Consider the following 10,200-nt stretch of genomic DNA (forward strand, 5'->3'; position numbering starts at 1 on the left):
GTTAACTCTGTTTTTTCCTTCACAGATGCTGCCAGACCTGCTGAGCTTTTCCAGCAACTTTATCATTTGTCAGAATGCCTCATCACAAAACTTTCCAACAAGCACGAAGACAGCACTTGGCTGATGGTAAGAAGTGTACTTCCTGTGAGATCCTTCCTGTACACCTTCCTGTTCTCTGCGCCACCACATGCTGTCCTTGAAGCGGCTGCAAGAGCATAGAGACTGTCACACATCTCCTGTCAGAATGTGCCCTTCCAAAGCAAGACTGGAGAGAGATGCAGTGGTTTCTGTTGGGGCTCGTCCCGAGCAGCTCTGTGACACAGGACTCTGGGATCTATGGGCTGATCCCCAGGACACACACACACTCGCCTTCAACTAAGTGTTGCAGACTAGCAAATTCCAAGGTCCAAGATTACATGCTGAAGGACGCACTAAAGCTTGGAGCAGCTGCCGACAAGGCGCAGTAAGGAAAGACCACCATTTAATGTCTTTTTGCCAAAGTTCAGTTATCATACACCGTGTGGCCTCTAATGCATGTAAATATAGTCTTGTACAATTAAGAGATGACTTTGGTTTGTTTTTTTGATAGAGTCAGACTCCTGTGTCTGCTTGTTTTTCATATGCTACTATATAAACCAAACATGTTAGTGATTATGTGTGTATATTTAGATGTTTTTATGAATAAAGTATATTTTGGAAAAATAAAAAGAGTATAACTCTCTGATGGTCAGATGACTCGCCTCTTAAAGGAACAGCATAACAACATCAACTATAATACATAACACATATAAACCTTGTATCCATCAGTGTTCAGAGGCAGTGAGTAGACAAAGCTCAGTTCGGGCTGACTGGAGGGTCAACTTTCCTGTGCATGTTAAATAATCAACTTGAACTTGGAACTCAACAGATAGTGGCGATGTCTTGATTCAATCAAGTGGGAATGCAGAATGGGAAATAAGCTCCTACTTCCGGTTTAACATCCCAGCTGTGTTTTTGCAGTCCTTACGGTGATGGAGCCCACAAACAGAGGGAGGGGGTAAATATGCTGCTAGTCAGAATACGGAGGGACAATGATCAGATGGGCAAATGGGCTAAAAAGTAGCAAATGGAGTTTAATACAGATAAATGTGAAGTGCTATATTTTGGTAGGGTGAATTAGGGTAGGACTTAATGATAGAGTCCTAAGGAGTGTTGACAAACAAAGAGACCTTGGAGTGCACGCCCTTAGTTCCTTGAAAGTTGAGTCGCAGGTAAACAGGACAGTGAAGAAGATATTTGGTATGCTTGTCTTTATTTGTCAGTGCATTGAATATAGGAGTTGGAGGTCATGTTGCAGCTGTACAGGACATTGGTTAGGCCACTTTTGGAATAATGTGTGTAATTCTCATCTCCCTGCTAGAGGAAAGATGTTGTTAAATTTGAAATGATTCAGAAAAGATTTACAAGGATGTTGCCAGGTTTGGAGGGTTTGAGCTAAGGGAGAGACTGAATAGGCCAGGACAATTTTCCCTGGAGCGTCGGAGGCTGAGGGATGACCTTACAGAATTTTATAAAATCATGAGAGGCATGGATAGGGTGTATAGTCAAGGTCTTTTCCCAAGCGTAGGAGAGTCCAAAACTAAAGGTCATAGGTTTAAGGTGAGAGGGGAAAGATTTAAAAGGGACCTAAGGGGCAACTTTTTCATGCAGACGGTGGTGCACTTAGGGAAAGAGCTGCCAGAGGAAGTGGTGGAGGCTGGTACAATTACAACATTTAAAAGGCATCTGGATAGGTATATGAATAGGAAGGGTTAGAGGATATGGGCCAAATGCTGGCAAATGGGACCAGATTTATTTAAGATATCTGGTCAGCGTGGCCGAGTTGGACCGAAGGGTCTTTGTCCATGCTGTAAATCTCTATGACTCTAATTTTAAAAAGGGGAAAACAAAAATTATAATCTCTAATGGACAGATTATCAGAATAAGGAGAGAGATTTGTTTTAAAACTCACAATCTGTTCATAACAGAAGCCAATTGTCTCCTTCACTACAAAAGTTTCTCAGGGTAGTGTCTAGGTTCAACCTTCTTCAGTTGCTTCATCAATCAGTTTCACTCCATCATAAGGTCAGAATCAGGCCTGTTCACTGATGATTAAGCAAGGATCAGCACAAACTACAACTCCTCAGGCACTTAAGTAGTTCATGTTCAAACAGTAAGACTTGGACAATGTCCAGGTTTGGGCTGATGAGTGTCAAGCAACATTCAGACCAGACAAGCGCCAGGCAATGACCATCTCAAGCAAATGAGAATTAAGCATTGCCCTCTGATGTTCAATGGCATTATGATCACTAAATCCCACACAATCAACATCATGGAAGTTACCACTGACCAGAAACTATGGTCAAATAAATGCTGTGGCTAAAACATCAGGTCAGAGGCTAGAATTCTGCAGTTGTTAACAAATTTGTTGAAAGCCCAATCCCTGTCCACTACCTAAAAGGAATCGGGAGTGCGATGAAATACACTCCACTTGGCTGAATGAGACTTCGCTGAATCACACTTAAGAAGCTTGACGTTCAAGGACAAAGCTGTCTGATTGATTGGCACCCTATCCATGACCTTTCACATTCATTCCCATCATCACTGATGCATGGTGGCTGCAACATATACTATGTATAACGTGCTCCGCAGTGACTCACCAAGGCTCCTACAACAACACATTCCAAATCCGTGACCTCCACCAACTGGAAGGACAAGGACTGCAGATGAATGGGAACTAAACCACCTGTAAGTTTCCCTCACATCATCCTGACTTGGAACTATATTGCCAATTCTTCACTGTTGCTGGGTCAAAACCCAGGAACTACCTCTCTTCCAGCACTATGAGTGGTCTTACATGCCAAGGTCTACAAATGTTACAAGAAGGAAGCTCACTCATGCATTCTCCAGGGTACTCAAGAACAGCTAATAAATGCCAGCTTAGCTAATGATGCCCACATCCAATGAATAATTATTTAAAAGATCAATATTCTTTTGATATCTATTTCATTTGTGTGATTATGAACCAGCGAGACTTTTGTTATCGGATGTCACTATAATTTTATAATGCAAAATATACAGCTGGATTCTTTATTTTTGAACCAGATCCAATAATGCTATTTGTGATATAATAAACATTTGAGGATAAGCGATCTAATCAACGTTATTTTAAGACCAGTTGTAGCCCAATTATAATAAATGGTTTAATGGCAACATCATAATGGGAGATAAAAGAAAATGCATCCTGCTATCTTTATTGCTGTAACATTTGTTATTCAAAATTACACTTTCATATTTGAGCAAAGTTCAAAAATATGGGACAAGGGTCTATAATTGCTATATTGATTGACCATTGTCCTTCAGAATAACCCTGTATTCTAACCATACTGAGAAAATAATCTGAGATCAATGGCCCAGAACCTTACTTCTAAACTACTGTCCAAAAATAATAAAACTTAGTATTTCTTTCTATTCTCACACACGGCATATTTATAATGGCAGGAAATGTTAAAAACTAAAGTCAAAAATTTGAATCCTCTTTGTAGGGGTCACTCCTTGATCACATTCTGTATGCAAGAGGTTTTACTAAAATTTTTATATCGATTTTCTTCCACATTAGTAATCAAGTTGATTAGTAAATCTGTTTGAGGTGCTCTTTAAATTCACTCTGGTCAGGAACATTTAAAACTGACTTGTGTCACTCACCTAGTTATTGAGGCAGATCTCCAGTATCAGTAACCTTCTGGCTGGGAAGTCAAAAGTACACTTGTTAACAATCAAATAAGCAAGTGACTGGTTTTACTGGAAGGGGAGGAAGAGGGGCAGTTAAGAGAGTGAGCACTGTTTGGGATCTAGGTCACCAGGACATGATACTCCTGACAAAATTGAAACTAAGTAAATGTCCTATGGGAGACACTTTAATACAAATGTATGATCAAAGCAAATAGAAAAAGACTGTCTGACCATTTCAGTCTAATCCACACAACTGTGATAACTGAACATCACATGTCGAGGGCTGTACATTCCAAGCTCCATCGAAACAAGGTTGGAGATGAGTGCAGGACAGGAAAATATAGTTAAGCCACACTGAGATGGCACTTCTGCTACTGGGGATCAACTGTTATAGGATTAGCTGCATGCTAAATGGATGCAGGCATCCAATTTGAGGGGTGAAAGCATCAATTGGGAAGGACTTTACAACCTCACCAAGAGTTTTCAGCCCTCCAACCCTGCTCAACCACTATACATGTTCATGGCTGATCTTCTATCTCAATGCCATATTCTCAATTTCTACCCATACATACACTTTCAGTTTCCTGAGATACCGCTCTGCTGATTGGGCTTGCAACTTTGGGCATCTGCCCTTTTCCTTCCTAGAATGATGAAGTTGAAATGGTCTATTAGAAAGCTGCTTGCTGAAAGACTGTGCCATTGGCCTCACTACCAGACAATGTGAGCTTACGACCATATTTCATTCCTGACCTTGAAATCACAAATTCTGTAGGAAAATGCTGGCTGAAATCTTACGATGTAAAGACTGACCTCTGACTCAACTTTTGTTGTTGATTGCATCAGGAACTTCAGGAGGTCTCAGATGTTTGAGGATCCAGAATACTTTGTTTAAACCTCTAATTGCTGGTTCTACACTGCCTAGATTTCTCCAGGGTTCCACTGACAGTGGGATCAAATGGACAGAACTTTGGAGATTTGAACTATATACCCTATACTGGCAGCCAGACAAAACGAAACAGGAGCAATAAAAAGACTTGCTCCCATTCTGAATGCTGGAATTCAGAAATTGTAGAAAGGATTCAGAACAACAGAATCTCAACCATCCTGCAAAACTGAGAATCTTGTAATCAGTTGTTCAACTATCACGACCAGTTAGCTTTGTTGCAGCAGCTACAGCATTCAACTCTTCATAAGCAATTCAAATACTGATCCATTTGTGTGTGGGTTTTTTAAAACTTTCATCTTTTCGGATTCACTTCTTACTTCTGATTTGTGTGCATGCCTGTTCCGTTACTAATTCTTCTAGGTTTAATAATTAATAAGCCCACCCTCTGTTAACTGAAGAAAGTGCGGTTAAATTGGCCCCTTTTTAAACTTAAGGTCACTTGGGTCTGGGAGGAAGGTATCCGCAAGGGAGACGACCGTTTTTTTGTCAAATTAACCCTGTTGCAACTAACTGAGGAAGTGGGTGAGTTAAGAACAGGAGCCATTTCATCCTTCTTCACGTGAGAGTATAATAACGTAGGGTACCTAATATTGAATTGTAACAAATTGATGAAGCTAATCCCGGGCATGAGAACTTTCAAGCAATATATCTGTATGAATAAATGAATTTATTAATTAATTCATGATTTTATTGTCATGTGTATTTTACAGTGAGGAAAAAAGCACGATACAGTGAAAAGCTTTTGTTTTCTTATTCTTATAACAATTCAAAATGGTGCTGGATCAAAGCAACAGTGAAAAGATTTTCAACTGTCATCACAATCCAGCACCATTTTGAATAGTTTTAAGAATAAAAATTTTAAAAATATATAGTTTAAACAGAGTCCATCGGTCCTGTGCCAGCTTATCATTAATGACATCTGCCCCGCCATGTCTCCTCCACCACCTCGCTGTAATCTACACCAGACCCAACCAATGTTGAAGTCACTACGCTTCAGGCGCCATCTTTCACTGCTCAGTCAATTCTCTTCCGCCACCAGCTCACTACTGCCTGTGCCGGGCCTACCAACATCAGAGTCGTACCTCTCACTGCTGGGCCCACCTTGTTGATTTCATCATGATGCCCTACCATCACCACTTCGCTGTGAGCAGTGCCGAGCCCAACCAATGACAAAGTCGCTGATCCTCAGGCACCGTCTTTTGCCGCTCAGTCTACATTGCCAATGGAGCCTCCACCGATGCAGCAATCGCCAATTCCAATGCCAGATCCTGTGCTCGGACCAGAAAAGTAATCTGCGCTGGGCTCATTTACTGTTGCCACAAGATATCTCAGCAGGAGGAGAGATTAAGACAATGTTAACATGAAGATAGTTTCAGAAGCCATAGGCTTTCTTGCTCTTTCGAGGACATGTGCCTGGTTCTATAAGAGTGACCATCCCCAAGAGAAAAAAATTACATAACAAGATCTTTTAAAACCTGATTATCTACTACTAACTATTACATCCAGGATAACAGCTTGACGAAATGGTTGTAATGTTGAACTGATTGGATTGAGAGCAATCAAAGAAAAGCTCACCATGCACTAGTGTTTATAAAAATATTTCATGAACTGAAAAATTCTTGTTAGCCTTTCTTCTTACTCTGCCAGAGGTACCTGTGTAGGTACACTTCCAGATAAATATGCAAGACCTTATGAATTGTGCTGAATTGCCCAGGCTTTCACAGTTCCGGATAAAATAGTTTAATAAGCTTACCTTCTTCTTTGCTTAATCTAATGAAGTCCGTCAGAGTAAATTCTTCAAAGCCTTAAAATGTAAATCGTGGGACACTGACTGAATTCGTAAAGTACATCCTTCCTAAAGGCTAAAGTAAAACCTGTTAACAGTTTAGTGTGGAATGGGAGAATAGGGAGCCATTTTAACCCCTCTCACAGGAACAAAGTAAATTGAACTGAAAGGTATGTTATTAAATCTGCACATAATCGTCATTTGTATATTTTAAAGAATGTCCTCTATTTTGCACTGTCTGTAGTAAAGAATACACAAAATAAAATTGTACCTCCTGTCAGTATCATGGCACAACTTTTCACCCGAATTTAAAACTGTAAACTGAAGAAATCATGTTATGAATCTTTACAGGTGCTTTTACTATGAAAATACTGTAAAGGCTCACAATAAATATCATGCAATTTTTTTAATGGTTTCAGTAATAAGGGCATGACATGCCATTCATTGTTGTTCACTCAAGTCTGTCATTCCTTTCAGTCTCTCTTACACTTTTTATCCACATTTCTTTAGTAAATTGGACAATGGGTATGTTTGGATGGAGAGGCCTCAATTTATCCTGATGCATGACATGTTGAGCTATCAATAACTGATTCCTTTGAGGCTGGTTATACAGATTGTTCTCAAGCTAAATGCATGAGATTCAGCTTGCTAATGCTTCAGTAAGTTTAACTTATCATGGAGACCAGGAAAAGGCACAATTCCAATCCTGGGGCTTTGACAAGTTAACAGAACTCTGGAGTACTGTGCCCAGTGCTGGTTGCCCTGTTATAGGAAGGATATTATTAAGCTGGAGAGGGTTCAGGAAAGATTTATCAGAATGTTACTGGGAATGGAGGGTTGAGTTATAAGGAGTGGCTGGATAGGCTGGGACTTTTTTCACTGGAGCGTAGGAGGTTCAGGGGTGACCTTATAGAGGTTTATAAAATAATGAGCAGAATAGATAAGGTGAATGGCAGGTGTCTTTTCCCTAGGGTGGGGAGTTTCAAGACTAGGGAGCATATTTTTAAGGTGAGAGGGGAAAGATTTAAAAAAGACATGGGGGCAATTTTTTTTATATAGGGAATAGTTCGTGAGTGGAATGAGCTTCCAGAGCAAATGGTGGATCTGAGAACAGTTACAATGTTTAAAAGTCATTTGGATAAGTATATGAATAAGAAATGTTTGGAAGGATATAGCCAAATGCAGGCAGGTGGGAGTAGTTTAGTTTGGAATTATGGTCGGCATGGACTGATTGGACTGAAGTGTCCATTTCCATGCTATATAACTCTATGACCCAATGATTCCCTTACCACTTTTTGTACACAATTCTTTAGTAAATTGGGCAATTGTTATGTTTGCATGGAGACCTGAATTTATCCTGATGCATTATGTGTGTTGAGCAGTCAACAACTGATTCCTTTGGGGCCGTTTATATAGATTGTTCTCATGTTAAATGCATGAGATTCAGCTTGCTAATGCTTCAGTAAGTTTAACTCATCATAGAGACCAGGAAAAGGCACAATTTCAATCCTGGGGCTGTGATCAGTTAGCAGAACTCAGTTGCTGGCTTTTGTAATTGGTTTCAGAGTATTCATATCAGGTTTGGAACTATCAGATTACATTTTCATTCTTAACCATTATCCAGCAAATTCTTGAATAAAAACTCCTGGGTATCAAAAGAAGCAGGGCCTGTGTACGACAGCTCCAGAAGTTAAGAAATTGACGATCAAGAAAATGGATAAAAAGTGGGAAAATAGCTTTCCAAAACACTATTGGTATTAGCTGGGATTGGCATTTTGTAGCCTTTGATAGAAATAGATGCACTGAAGCAGATGCAAGGTACAGGCATGTCGGTTTGAGATAGAAATACGATCCATACCAAAGTGCCTCCTGGCTTGAAGAAATCATGTGATCTCCACCATGGGGGCTGCCATATTTCAGCTGTTTCAATAAAGTCACAGTACAAATCAGACTGTTGGCTTGACAGTTCAAAACATGGTGTCAGAAGTAGAGCTGAGAGTGAGTGTTAAAAGACATTGCAATTGCTATTGATGGAGAGACATGAGAATATTCAGACCAATGAAATCTGCTGCAAGTAAATGAAACAAATTGAAAAAGATCAAAGAAACAGGCCACAGCTGAAACACTGGGTCATTTTGTTTTTATTCACTCGCGGTACGTCAGCATCATTGGCTGGGCCAGAATTTATTGCTTGCCCCTAGCTGCCCTTGAGAAGGTGATGGTGAGATGCATTTTTGAATGATAAATAAAAAGAAAATTCCATGTGATGAATGTAGACCCACAATTCCCTTAGGAAGGGAGTTTAGGTTTTTGATCTAATGACACTGAAGGAATAGCGATATATTTACAATTCAGGATGGTATGTGTCTTGGAGGGAATGTTTCAAGTGGGTGGTGTTCCCATGTACCTGCTGCCCTTGTCCTTCTGGATGAAGGGGTCATGGGTTGCTGTCTAAAGGGCCTTTGATGAATTTATGCTGTGCACCTTGTAAATACTACACGTTGCTGCTACGGAGCATTGGTGGCAGACAAAGTAGATGTTTGTGTATATGATGCCAATCAAGCAGCTTAAGTGGAGTTGCAGCTGCACTCATTCAGGCAAGTGGGGAGTACTTTACCATACTTCTGACTTGTGCCTTATAGATGGTGGACAGGCTTTGGGGAGTCAGGATGCGTGTTACTTGGTGCAGTATTGTTAGCCTCTGACCAGCTCTTGTGACCATTGTATTCGTGAGTCCAGTCGAGTTTCTAGTCAATGGTCACCTTAAGGATCTTGATTGTGGGTGATTCAGTGATGGCAATACCATTGAATGTCAAGGAGTGTTTGTTGGATTGTCTCTTATTGGAGATGGTCATGTGGTCCCAGTGTACAGGAGGTTGAGAGTAGTGAGGTCCAGTATACAGGAGGTTGAGAGTAGTGAGGTCATGAATAAGGTTTCAAGGTCGCAGGAGTGTACCAGCAGGCAGAAAGGTGGTTTGAAGTGTGTCTACTTCAATGCCAGGAGCATCTGGAATAAGGTGGGTGAACTTGCAGCATGGGTTGGTACATGGGACTTCGATGTTGTGGCCATTTTGGAGACATGGATAGAGCAGGGACAGGAATGGTTGTTGCAGGTTCCGGGGTTTAGATGTTTCAGTAAGATCAGGGAAGGTGGTAAAAGAGGGGGAGGTGTGGCATTGTCAGTCAAGGACAGTATTACAGTGGCAGAAAGGATGTTTGATGAGGACTCGTCTACTGAGGTAGTATGGGCTGAGGTTAGAAACAGGAAAGGAGACGTCACCCTGTTGAGAGTTTTCTATAGGCCTCCGAAAAGTTCCAGAGATGTAGAGGAAACGATTGCAAAGATGATTCTGGATAGGAGCGAAAGTAACAGGGTAGTTGTTATGGGGGACTTTAACTTTCCAAATATTGACTAGAAACACTATAGTTCGAGTACTTTAGATGGGTCAGTTTTTGTCCAATGTGTGCAGGAGGGTTTCCTGACACAGTATGTAGATAGGCCAACAAGAGGCGAGGCCACATTGGATTTGGTACTGGGTAATGAACCAGGCCAGGTGTTAGATTTGGAGGTAGGTGAGCACTTTGGTGATAGTGACCACAATTTGGTTACGTTTACTTTAGCGATGGAAAGGGATAGGTATATACCGCAGGGCAAGAGTTATAGCTGGGGGAAAGGCAATTATGAGGCGATTAGGCAAGATTTAGGATGCATAGGATG

Source organism: Rhincodon typus, chromosome 12 (genome assembly GCF_021869965.1).
Source record: "Rhincodon typus isolate 14 chromosome 12, sRhiTyp1.1, whole genome shotgun sequence".
NCBI classification, from domain to species: Eukaryota; Metazoa; Chordata; class Chondrichthyes; order Orectolobiformes; family Rhincodontidae; genus Rhincodon; species Rhincodon typus.